The following is a 9176-nucleotide window of genomic DNA, read 5'->3' on the forward strand; positions in this document are numbered from 1 at the left end:
TACTTAGAAGGGCCTAGCTGAATTTTACCATCTGAAGACATGTCCCCCAGCTTATTACTTCACAGGGCACACAGGCAGTCAAGAAACACCTGCCTAAACTGGCATCTGGTCAGGATACAGGTGGTTTTTGTTTGTTTGTTTGTTTGTTTTCCTCTTTTATGACAAAATACTGTGGGTTTCCCACATCAGGCTCTGAAAAACTTTGGACTTCCTTGCAGGCTGAGCAAGCGATTCACTGACCTGAAAGGTAAAGTGCCACCTACTGAATCAATCACTTAATTTCCTGCCACATGCTGGATGTTTCCTTGGGAAGAGGACCACCTAATATCGATAGGGTCTCTACCTACTTAATTTGAGGTCCAGCACAGGGGGACTTGAGGAGCAGCAGCTGTTCCTCCTAAATACAATCTGTATTTTTCAAACTGTCTAGACACCTGGGTGGGTTGCACACATTAGCAGCAGAGCTAGTTAATCATGTCAAACTTTTTCTTTCTATAGAGGCCCTTTTCTGTTCTGTTTTGTTTAATGAGCTATAGAGAAACCCAAGGGAAGACAGGGACTCCCGCAGACAAGTGAGGAAATCTGATCGCTGCGGTTGAGATGTTGACATTCTTCATTCTCACCTGGTGTAGACAGTGCCCAGATTTCAGAATTTCAGAAATGATTAGTGTTTGATAACGATACTCTGACACAGTAAACCCTTAAAACAGGAAGACGTATTGATGCATGACGTGGGCTCTGTGAAATGCTGTTACATGAGAAGATGAATGAAATGGTGCGGCACAATAGGAAATTGCAGCAATGAAAATGAGATTTAGAGAATACTAAAAATGAAGTTTTTAATGGGTTTTGTAAAGAAAAGCTAGAAGAGTGAGCACTCTGAGTCTTTATGAAGCATCCGTCTTAGATAAATATAGGTTTTCAATTGTTCTAAGTTGTTCTCAGAAATGCCAAGTATCTATTTCAAAGTGAAGTGCTGTGAGATAAGATCCTCATTATCAGAAAGAAAAGAAGGTGACTCTTCATACACAGTCTGACACTTCTATTTGCGTTAAAAATAGTCAGAAAAATGCAAATAAACCTAGAGATTAAATGGGAGATAGACGTTTCAGGATACCCACTCTGAGAAGGTGCATCCTGGAGTTAGGACACTTTATGAGATGGGCGTGCAGATCCAGAGGCAAGCAGTGCCTTAGAAGATGCAAGAGACCTGTGAAACACAGCCTCTAGGTCTGCCTTTTCTTGGTTTTATGCCTGTGTTTGCTAACTATGTTTCAAACTTTGTAATCAAGACTGCGACCCTGACCTTAACTAGAATAAACTTGTTTTGCTCTTTAAGGTTGCCTGGCACTAGCACTGATCTCAATTGCATTTCAATAAGCACAAGGCATGGATGCTTCTCTACCCAGAATAAATGCAAATTAAGTAATATTGTGGTCATACAGATAGGATGCCTGCAACCTAAACGAGCATAGGAATCCCTGGGCAAGATATGGGACATTTCCCAGAAAGTCTGACTTGAGACTAGGAGAATTGGGCTCCAGCATTAAATACTCTCTCCCGAGATGGGTGTTAAATTGTCCTTTCTGGAAGGGGTGAGTACTCAAAGAGCAGGTCCAACTTCAGAAAAAAAAAAATGAGGCAAGAAGAGTCTTGGTCAGGAAAAGCCTATGACATGTTAACCTGTTGCCAGACGCATTTGGCAAAGGTTCAGGATCACCCTTGGGGAAATGAAGAAGGGGGAAATATTTGGCCTAAGGGCTGGTTCAGTGCTCATGGGCCCAGCTACTTGATGAGGGCTGGTAGGTGTAAGCTGGCAACTGGAACTAAACCTGTGACCTTGTAGGATCTGTGAAGTGGCAGCCTGGGTACCTGATCAATGGTTATGGTGGTTTTCCTTGGTTGTTTTCCCAGCGGTCAGCTGCTCCACACGGTGCTAGAAATAGAGTGAGAGATGCAGCATGCTGCAGACTGCTCGGAGTTTCTAAAGCCTCTCAGATATCTTCCTTGCCAAGTTCTCTTGGAAGGAGATTGTGTAATCAAAGCGGGTTGCATGTAAAAACACACTTGTGTACGTCCAGGCATGCAGGGTATTGCCAAAGTGGACAGACTGTCCTACTTGTGCCTGCCAGAAAAGTTGTGTTTTGTCCAGCGGAAAAGAAAACATCCTTTTCTCTCTGCGCTTTGGAATTTGCCTCTTCAGACTCTGATCTCATTAGCAGCGTTTCCATACTATGACAACTTTGGTCATCTTGGGCCAGGACCATGGTCCAGCAAATTGATTCCTGCAACAGTAGCCAAAACTCAACTGTTCTCCACGAAATGTGGCCCTCTCGGTAATGTGGCAGATGCTTCAAGGTTGCAGAGGGCATGCAAAAAGAGAGGGAGCAGATGAGTATTTCATAATATGTGTGGGCTCTTGTGCTTGTTGTTTCTTTGCTCTATAAAACGCATTCTCTGCCTCTACGCAGAGTAAACAATATTATAGGGTAGTTTAGTTTCATGACTAACTAGTTTAATCGGTGGATTTTATAACTCTGAGTATGTGAGCTCTGTGTCACAGCTGAAAGCCAAGCAAGTGCCTCAGGTACACTCTGTGACCATCTTCCCTTTCAGGCTGTGCCATATATCTGAAGGGGCTGAGTTTTCAAGAACCTGGCACCTGAATAGTGATGTTTTTGCTGTGTCTTGATTTAAGCCCTGAGCCTAAAGCTTTTTGTTTCCCTCTTTACTGCTTGCATTGGATTAAAATGGAGGATTTCCACTGACTGCATTAAAAAATGACACTACTAACTCTAATTGGTAATTTCACTAAAAATGCCCCATGCTCTGCATTCACGCCAGAATGGCTGCATGAGAAAAACCCACATGAGACGCTAATGAAGCAAAATGAAAGGTCTTAGCTCTTGTTTTCAACTTCAGTATCACAGAAACCAGAGCTACTTCTCCTCTCATAGACCTCTGAGGCAAAATACCTCCAAACTGCTCAGAACCTCTGCCAGTCCTCCGTAGCCCAACTCTTACCCCTGCCAATGCTGCACAAAGACAGCCCATGGCCAGCCTGGTACTGCTGTGCTCTGCCGCAGCTGCTGCCTTACTGATGGAGCTGTCCCCGCGTGGTATGTGCAATATCACACTTCTCTAGCCAAGCAGTTATGCACGAGGTCTAACGGCTCACTTAAATTAATAGGAACTTTATGCCTCAACAAGGAGCCAGTGGCTCTTTGTAAAAGGGGGAGGTCTCACACCTTAGTGCAGTTGGTCTTTAAAGTTCAGCAGCTGCTGTGAAGAATTACGGGGTGACTTGATCAAACTCCTTTACACGCTCCCCTGGGTGATGGCGCACTGCTCATTCAAGGGAAGGGAGCAGATGGAGCCCAGCAGTTTGTTTTGCTCTTTTCCTGCTCAGCTCCATGTCTGGAAACCTCCTAAAGTCTGTCAACTGGCAGTGAAAAATGAGTGTGGTGTGAAGGCCAAACAGATGAGGTGGTCTGCAAGGCAGCCATGGCGAGAGCAGCGGGCATTGATCGCTACCTGGCAGAGCCTCCCGAGCAGCAGGAGGACAGCTATCCACCCTCCTGCTTTTATTTTTGTGCTACAAGCAGAAACAAAAAAAATTGTCAGAGATGGCAACATGGCATTTTGCTGCAATTGTGACTCCCAGAGTCTCTCTGCATGAAAACATAGCAGCTCCCAGGTCCCGGGGTTATCTTGGATGGGTTAGAGTTGCCAGTCCAAACCCTCTTTTCAGTTGGGTGACCTGTTTGCTTGGAAGATTAAAAAAAAAAAAAAAAAAGGAAATGCTTTTCCTAAAACCAAATAACCAAATTGTTTTGTTTTGTTTTTTTGGAGGGAGGTGCATCTGGGAGAGGGAAGTTGTTTTGTTTTGTTTTCTGAGAAAACATCGCCACAGCCAAGACAAATGAAGATGCCTGCTCTAGATCTGGTTACCTTTGGTCTCTTTGGGCCTCGTGTCAGTTCCCAGATTATTTTTACGAACTGTTTAATCTCATGGCTTTTATTTCCCCTGTAAATAAATGGTATTTCAAATTCCAGGACAGCTTCAGATACTAATACCAGCTGTCTAGACAAAGAGCAGCCCACGGACATGATCATAAATAAAAATAGTCTTGGGGCTTTGGGGTTTTTTCTTCCTTCTCTTGACAAACTAGCTTGCAGACACGGCGTGGAAGGAGAGGCTGGCTGTGTGAAGGCAGACACAGCACTGTTCTCACCTCCCTGGCCATCTCTTGGAGGGGGTCGGTGTTGGCTGGGGCCATGCCCAGGGGTGCCTGGCGTCTCAGAAGTATCTCTAGATGTAAATAGTTTCCACATAAGGAAGCAGGGGATGGAGCTCACAGTCACATAGCACAGCTCCCAGGTTTCACAGGGGAGCACTGGAGATGTTTTCATGCCTGTACAAGTCTTCAGTTGGCTTGTCCTGCAGGAAGAGGAAGATTTCATACTGCTTCTGTTCATTACAGCTGTGCAGAGCCCCTGTACAGCAAGCTCCAGAGCCCACCAGCCCCAAACTTTGGGAGGATACAAGAGAGAACAGTGTGCTAAGACCCACATTTATTAATTGTGAGAATCAACAGCCTTTATAACATGTGGACATGTAGCTCAGATCATCAAGGGAAATGATGCATTTCTCCCTTTTTGTCAGCCTTTTCCGTGTGCCCGCAGACCTTTATTCATCCTACTGAGCAGCATTAATTGCCAGCAGCTTCTTTAATGGAGTTTTGCAAAGCAGGTTGTGGTCAGTAAATAATTATTCTTCAGATTTACTGTCCAGCCTCACAAGATTGTTACTAAGATCTGTCTTTCATGGAGCAGGAAAACTGTGGAAGAGAACAAATTCAATGACTAATCTAAACAAAATCTCAGAGTCTGTGACGGAGAGATGAGTACGTCCAAAGAATCCTGGACTGCTCTCCGTTTGCAGAGATGATCTCTCTGACATCAATAGTTGTCTTGTTAAATTTCCTCTTCTGACACTATTTAAGGAGGAGTTGACACCCACTTACCTAAGCATGCACTGATCTTTTTTCTAGTGGCTGAGCTGATGCCAAAGTGCACCCTGGGCTGAAGAAACAGATCATTTATCCCTGCAGTGCTGCTGCAGCTGTTAATAACATTCCTTCACATGCTCCTAGGATACCTGCCTATGGCTTCTCTGCAGGCCACACACAGCCTGTCACAGATGGATGGGGACGTATGCATTCCCAGTCAGCTTTTAGGTTCTTGATCTACCTTTTTATTACCAAAATGCATAAGAAAGGAAGGAAGAGGGAAAGGAGGGATTTTAAGAATGGAGATGCACTAGCAGAACTTTCTGGTGGCCTGGTGGCCTGTACTGCACTTGATACCAGTGTTGCCAGTATCTTGTTGCAGAAGAAAACCCTCTTATTTGTAGGTTTTATATTTTTAGGAAAAGGCAAACATTTGGAGCTGTCCCCATGTGTCCCACTTTTTGTGTGTTACCTACTAGGAAACCTTGGTAAATGTCTTCCGGAGGGATCAGGCAGGGCTTTGGTACAGCAATGACTCTTGTGCTGCTAGGAACAGATCACAGCCAGCTTCCTAAAAAAACATGTTCTTGGGACATCTGATGTGAGAGTTCAGTGTTAACAGTCAACAGGAGGGCTGCCTGGAACAAAGATGCAGAGCTGGCAAGAGCTAAGCCCGTAGAAGAACATGCTACATAAATATTATCACAGCACAGTCATCTACAGTAACAGCTCCCACTGAAGTGCTGCCTGCACATTTAAGAATGACAGCACTTAAAAAGAACAAGGAAAAAGAAACTAGGAGTACACATGTCCTGATTATGGGAAATTAAAGGTGAAAGCTCTAAGTTTCAAGTAGCAAACCCCGATTCCTAGCAAGAAAACATCTATGTATGTGACATATCTTTTACAAACACACGTACATGTTTGCTCTCAGCTGTTCAACATTACGAAATTATATTACCTAGCTGCTTGGCAACAGAGCTGATTTATGTTCTTTGTTTCAAACTGTGGAGATATGCATAAGGCTATGGGTGAGAAATAGTGCCTAAGTCTCTCCATTAAGGTCCTTTTCTTCATTTGGCTCTGCTGTCTACAAATTATCTATGTGGTTTAGTAGTGACCACCCAAGCTTTCTTGCAGAAGGTATCAGCTCTAATGCCACTCAGAACTGCTGTCTTAGAGTTGGAAGGATCCTGCCCACCTGCTTAGATTTCTCCTTGACAATCCTGAACACTGCTTATGCCTCATGAAGGTGTCTGCAGCAGCTGTGACACACACCTACCAGCTTTGCGGCAGAGATCAGACTAACCCCCAGCCCAAATCTTGAAATAGCACTACAAGAGGTGCACAGAACCGATTCCCTTTCCATCTGTTCAAACAGGAGAGCTTCACTTCTGTCTGTATCAGTAAGGGAATGAAAAACACAACCAAAATTGCATGTTTTTTTCGTCATGTTTCAGTACCACCTGCAGTACCTCCCTGTGCTGGGCTCTGTGCCCTAAGCAATTACCTTTACTTCATGTGAAGGCGGTAGAGATGGAAGGGAAGGAAAATGCAATTGCCACAGAAGCATAATTAGCTGTGAATTCTACATATTTCTACACCTTTCTCATAGTTGTCAATAGACTTATCAGTCATATCTAAAATAATCCCTCATCTTCCAGATAAACACACTGTGCAAGTAGGCATTACATAGGCATCAAAAATAACTGCTCACTTGCTCCCCCCAAACCTCTGAACCTCTATTACAATACAAAGAAAGCAATCGCATCCAACCTGTCAGTAGCATCTCCTTACCCAAAAGATTCATGGAAATCTTTAGTGTTACTTGGAAGATCAAACCTTTTTGAGACAGCGAAGGCTGTATCCACTGAGAGTTATCTTGCTGTTTGCATCCCAGTCTTACTGATGGGGGCAGAAACAGCCAGATGTCCACCTGGACTCACACCATTACGGCCACAGCTGAGCCATAAGCAACCTGTGAAAAGAACAGCCTAGCTGCAGGCAGTCTTTATAGCATAGAAAATGGCTGTGAAGAGCAGATACCTCTGGGGAACAGGACAATATCTTTATCTGAAGAAGGATCTTTACAGATTTTCACAGCAGAAGGCATTACACAGCTTGTCAGGACCCCAAGAAGCACTTTTTTCCAGGGACCTGACAAGAGCTTCCTAAAAGGCCTCTTGCATCAGGAATAGCAGAAACCATTTTAAAGGAACATCCATCATTGTCCTCACACCCAGTAATGACTCATATGGCCTTTGCTAAACTATGTAGAAGGGATGGAATTTATTGCTTGACTCTGGAAGACCGGACAACTGAAGAGAGACCAGGCTAGGAGCCAGAGTGGCATCCGCTTGGAAACTGCCGTGCTCTGAAGTAGACAAGATACTTGTGCGTAGCACACATTCTCCTCTGATCTGAAATAGTAGTTGCCCTTTAAAAAAACAGATGAACAAAGCTACGGTTAATGGCCTGTGCACTCACATAAACAGGAGATGAACGATGTACAATAGGGCCTCGGTATCAGGAAAACAAGGACTTGCCTTTCAACTGTAAGGACCATTTTAATTTGGAATGGGTTTATGCTGAATCCTTTTGATGTCAGTGGAAAGCTTGATTTAGTGTTCCTGGTCTTGGCCTTTCTTTGGCCTTAGCTCCAGAGCACGTTACATTGGGATTTATTATATTCTCCGATTTAGACACTCACATAGGTGACCCCTGCTTTAAAGAACACCTGCGTTAACTTTGTCTGTTGTTATCACCAGTTTCAAGCCAGTCTCCCTGAAGGAGAGTATGGGCAGAAAAAACGGAGGCGAATCACAAAGCTTAAAAAACTTTCAGTGGTTTGCTTTTCTCTTGGCAAATATATGGGCAGTACAGGAAAACAAACAAACAAAAATGTTAAAAATGTCCATGTTCTCTTCTGTTTATATCTGAAGAATCATGCTCATACAATTGCATCGAACATGGATATTATTTCAAAAGAAGCAAAGTGATACTGTTTGATGGTTCCTGGCCAAAAACAAATTCAAAACTTGCATTTTGTGGGAAATGTCAACATTTCAACATTTTTTCCAATACTGATTTTTAAGAAATCCCCAAATTCCTGCTCCCGACCAGCCTTTCTGGCCAGCACTATTAGACACAATGCCAAAACCCAGCAGAAAGAGTGTCTTTTAATAGTGTATGCACACCATGTTTACAAAACCTGCACTCTGTTTTTAGTTGACTCTTCAAGAGGATCTACAACTTCCTCAGCATTTCATTTCCAAAGGTTCTCCACAGGCTTGGGGTATTCCAAGCTGGCTGTGGGCCAAAGCAACCATCAATCAACCATGACAAGAAGTTCCCTTCTCCTCTGTGTTACTTGCCCATGACAGCATTTTGGGGAGCATAATGTTGTCATTGTATGTACACCGCTGGTCTCTGCAGGGTCCTTTCTTCAGGGCTATGATCCCAAGGAGTTTTTTTAAATAACCGTTCTATGGAAAAGGCTTACATACTCCATGTGTACCCATGGAGCCTGCTCTGCCTCTTCACAGTGATGCTGTGAAGTGAGAGCAGTGATGAACATGACAGGGAACTACTTTTTAGCATCATTTTGCTGATGGTCTTTGTTAGGATGCAAAATCCAGGATTAGAGCTTTGGTCTGACATGGACTGCCCTATGGATAAACCCTGGAAAACCCTGGAACATATGTGAGAAGACTTGGAAGGGATGTTTTCACTGGAGTTGCTGGAGGTGGGGCAGGGAAAAGATTTGGTCTTCTTTTTCCACTTATAGAAAAGGCATGGAAGTCCTTGGTATTTCTTCATATTTTTTTTTTGTAGGTAATTGTCTGGCCCTCTTAGCCTTCCCAGAAGGTGCCAGTAGGTAGTAGAAAAAGTATGGAAGTGAGGAAGACAGGAGTACTTCTGTGGGCTGGTCTGGTTTTTAGACCATTACTACAGGGCAACATATGGCTGGTAAACCCATAAAGCAGATTTCTGTAGGTCAGGAAAGAACACATAAGTATTGAAATGCGTGTCCTACCATGGGATATGATGCTTCTGCCAAAAAGATAGCCTGTCTCAGGGCTGCCGGGTGCTTCCTCCTCCAGGCATTGGATGAGATCTGCTGATTTTCCTCTAGGAAGGTGAGGCGAGACTGGCCAGGAAGCT

This window comes from Oxyura jamaicensis, chromosome 21, assembly GCF_011077185.1.
Source record: "Oxyura jamaicensis isolate SHBP4307 breed ruddy duck chromosome 21, BPBGC_Ojam_1.0, whole genome shotgun sequence".
NCBI lineage: Eukaryota > Metazoa > Chordata > Aves > Anseriformes > Anatidae > Oxyura > Oxyura jamaicensis.